Below are 5,000 nucleotides of genomic sequence, written 5' to 3' on the forward strand. Positions count from 1 at the left end.
GTCAATTTTCAAACTCAGATGTCGCTCAAGATCAAAAAAGAGGAATTCCTATCAAATGATGAAAACAAGCAACGTTTCATTAATTTGCTTGGTGATTCCCTTGAAGCTGCTGGTTGTGAAGTTCACCACGCAAAAGATGATGCTGATCTACTTATTGTCCAGACCGCAATAAAGGTTGTGTCGCAGTGTAATGTTATTCTCGTTGGAGATGATACAGATCTTCTTGTCCTTCTATGTTATCATACTAAGAATGTGAAGTATAATATGTTCTGGAGGCCGGAGCCTAAAAAGGGAAAAAAGGAGCAACTTCTGAACATTGGACATGTATGTCAGAAACTTGGAGATGATCTTTGCAATAGCATTCTTTTTGTCCATGCGTTCCTTGGCTGTGATACAACTTCACGTGTCTTTGGTTATGGAAAGGGTGTGGCACTGAAGTTGGCACAGGACAGTGAATACTTTTGTGACCTTGCTAAGGTGTTTGGCAACTATGATTCCAGCGAGGATGAAATAATTCAGGCAGGGGAGAAAGCTATGCTTTGTGTGTACAAGGCAAAACCAGATGGCAATCTGGATTCACTGAGACACCACAGGTTTCAAGAATTAGTTGCCACTAGCAAAAAAGTTATTCACCCCAAATCATTGCCACCAACTTCAGGGGCAGTAAAGTACCACAGTTTCCGTGTTTTCCACCAAGTTCAGGCGTGGAAGGGTAACAGCCTGAATGCTGAAAATTGGGGGTGGAAGATCATCGAAGGAAAAATGTTCCCCCTTATGACTGATTTGGACGTTGCTCCAAAATCACTATTGGAAGTGGTAAGATGCAAATGCAAGACAGGGTGCGGAAAACGTTGTGGGTGCAGACGACTGGGTCTTGACTGTACACCAGCCTGCAGTGAATGCAGGGGGATCTGTGAGAACATGAACTTGGAGAACACTGACGAGACTTCAGATGATGATCGTGATATCTTGGGCATGTGAACCTACATTTAAGGAGAATTAACTGGCATGCCTTGGTTTCAATTTCAACAAACTGACACCTGCATTATAGATAAATAGACTCATTTACCATGAAAACCTATAAATAGACACCAAGATTGTTGTCTTCGGTAGGATACTGTCGAAGTTATTGCGATTTTCAGTTTTTGCGTACCAACCATGGCAGCCATATTGAATTCATTATGATGTAATCATGACAGCTCCCTGAAATTAGTCTCAAATGATTCTTCGACCATGGAAACATGGGTATAGACACCATTTTCATAATTCTAGCTCTATTACTTTTGGCAATATAATCAAAAACAGATATTTCGACAATGGCTACCTTGAATTGCATATTTCACCATGTTCCACCAAATATATATTTCTACAGTTTTGATATTTCTTTTAGCATGATAATTAAAAGTCATTGCAAGTAATTTCATTTTTCTGGCAATTTGTCCTAGGTCAAATGGTAGATTTACTGGACTACTAGCATTATCTAAGATTAGGGGTTTCGACCAACTTTGTTGATTAACTAAGATGGCTCAAGAAGATCTGAAGTATATAGTAATTTACATTTTCATTTAACTCCTACTTACTTCATATTGCAGTTCGCTGTAGACATATTAAAGTAGACCCCATGGACAAGGTCTTTGACCTTATAGTATTAATGGCCGACTGGATAGCATCTTCACTTGGAAGAAATTCATATCAGGTATGACAAAACATAAAAAAAAAAATATAATTTTTCCTTTTGTCGATTGTGTCCTTTAATTGGTAACAGGAGCTATTTTTAAAATATTCTATATAAATTGTTCGTTACTTCCCAAGTAGTTTTTTTATTTCATTATTTCCTTTCGTCACTGGGTTATTTTTTCATGTTGGAGCCCTTGGGCTTATAGCATCCGGCTTTTCCAACTAGGGCTGTAGCGTATCTAGAAATAATAATAATAATAATAATAATAATAATAATAATAATGTACCCAGCTATTATTATTATTATTATTATTATCATTATTATTATTATTATTAATACTTGCTACGCCACAGCCCTAGTTGGAAATGCAGGGTGCTATAAGCCCAAGGGTTCCAATAAGGAAAATAGCCCAGTGAGGAAAGGAAATAAGGCAATAAACTAAAAGAGAATTTTAAGAACAATAACAACATCAAATTATTTTTGTATATATACACTACAAAAATTTAAAAATAACAGTAGGAAGAGAAATAATATAGAATAGTGCGCTCGAGTGTATCCTCGGGCAAGAGAACTATAACCCAACACAGTGGAAGAACATGGTACATAGGCTATGACACTACCCAAAACTAGAGAATAATGGTTTGATTTTGGAGTGTCCTCCTAAAAGAGCTGCGTACCATAGCTAAAGTCTCTCTGAACCATAACATTTATTCCTGTAAATGTGCAAGTATATGGAAATATATTTTTAGATATGAAACGGATTTAGATATATTTCTTGGGAAAAAACTTATATAAATAGAAACAGCAATAATACAGTAAGGCTGAATATTGGGGTTAATTGAACTTGCTTTTGATAAACTGTTGCGGACGCAGTAAAACAGTTTTATCAAGCGTTTCTTTCATTTCATAGAATTTATTGAATGGATAAATATTTTCTGGTGCAATATATATATATATATATATATATATATATATATATATATATATATATATATATATATATATATATATATATATATATATCTATTTATTTATATATATATATATATATATATATATATATATATATATATATATATATGTAGTGAATATGTGTGCAGAAATCACAAAAGCTGGCACGTTACGAGCATGAAAGTGAAACTTTTTTCGTGGCTATAATATATCTATCTATCTATCTATCTATATATCTATATCTATATCTATATATATATATATATATATATATATATATATATATATATATATATATATATATAGTAATAATACCTAATTTTAAGTGTGGTTTTTTCCTGAAAGATAAAAGATAATTCTATCAAGAAAAAAGTATTAAGGATTAAAGGGGTTGGGTAGAAAAAAATAGCGCACATAAAAATACATATACTGAAATACAATAAGAACAAGGATGATAATTCTAACCCTGCATAGCACTGATATTTAATAGAAGAGAGAGAGAGAGAAATTGATTTTTCAGGAATTACGCTACAAACTTGCAGAATTTTTATGTCCTCTATTATTTTTTGCTTTGTATTTTCATTTTTCATCCTAATGAACGCGTATTTTTCAGTTGGATGTAATTTCTATATACATTTTTGCAGGGGATTGTACTGTTCGAAATCAGAAAAAAGGAATCATAAAAGCTAACGTAAATGTTTCATGTCATTTTTTCTTGCATGGATGAGTCTTATTGATGGAATATTTGGAAAATAGGAATGCCTCCACTAATATATATATATATATATATATATATATATATATATATATATATATATATATATATATATATATATATATATATATATATACATATATATATATATATATATATATACATACATATATATATATATATATATATATATATATATATATATATATATATATATACATACATATATATATATATATATATATATATATATATATATATATATATATATATATATGTATATATATACACGCTGAACGACAAAGGCCTTGGACATGTCCTCATTCTTGTCTGGGGTTTTCCAGTATTCATCACAATGCTTGCCAACTGCGGGTTGGTGATGGAAGGGGATTTTAATCTGATCGCTTACAGCAAACCAACCTAGTATGGGTAGCTCTGACTAGTACAGCTTATTATTATTATTATTATTATTATTATTATTATTATTATTATTATTATTATTTGCTAAGCTACAACCCTAGTTAGAAAAGCAGGATGCTATAAGCCCAGAGGCTCCAACAGGGAAAGTAGCCCAGTGAGGAAAGAAAACAAAGAAAAATCAAATCTTTAAGAAGAGTAACATTAAAATAAACATCTCCTGTATAAACTATAAAAACTTTAACAAAACAAGAGGAAGAGAAACAAGACAGAACAGCGTGCCCGAGTGTACCCTCAAGCAAGAGAACTCTAACCCAAGACTAGAGAACAATGGTTTGATTTTGGAGTGTCCTTTTCCTAGAAGAGCTGCTGACCATAGCTAAAGAGTCTCTTGTACCCTTGCCAGGAGGAAAGGAGCCACTGAACAATTACAGTGCCAAAGTTAACCCCTTGGGTGAAGAAGAATTGTTTGGTAATCTCTGCGTTGTCAGGTGTAAGAGGACAGAGAAGAATATGTAAAGAATAGGCCAGACTATTCGGTGTATGTGTAGGGAAAGGGAAAATGAACCGTAACCAGAGAGAAGGATCCAATGTAGTATTGTCTGGACAGTCAAAGGACTCCATATATCTCAAGTGGTAGTATCGCAACGGGTGGCTGGTGCCCAGGCTTAGCTGATCATGGCGATGCACAAACCCTTTCGGTACGTTAAGGTGTGTGTATGTGTATGTGTTTGAGAGAGAGAGAGAGAGAGAGAGAGAGAGAGAGAGAGAGAGAGAGAGAGAGAGGGGGGGGGGTGAAAATTTCGTTGCAAGGTAAAATGAACCTTTATTTAGGCAATTGAAAGGTGAATGGATGTACGGAAAACGTTGTTTTTGTTTTTTATTGTTCACGAAATTTAGTTAAAATTTCTCCTATGTTCAGCATATCAATACACACATAATTAAAAAAAAAATCAGATTTATATGAATTTTCTGCCTAACGCAACACAGATTTCATAAGACTTAGTAAAAATCCCTTTCAATGTAACATTATTACATAAAACACGGTGTCAGAAATAGGCCAAAGAGGTTAAGTGTTTCCTTTTGAAGATCCAAGAGCACTTAGACCTGTAACAAGTTTCGTAAGCCTTACCATCACGAAAGGACCCTATTGACGTCATAGGCCTTTGACTCGAAGTCTGTAAACTTTCCAGCATTAGGCTTATTAATTTAGTGGAAAGGAGGTAAATCGGAACATGA

Source organism: Palaemon carinicauda, chromosome 11 (assembly GCF_036898095.1).
Source record: "Palaemon carinicauda isolate YSFRI2023 chromosome 11, ASM3689809v2, whole genome shotgun sequence".
In the NCBI taxonomy this organism is placed as follows: Eukaryota; Metazoa; Arthropoda; class Malacostraca; order Decapoda; family Palaemonidae; genus Palaemon; species Palaemon carinicauda.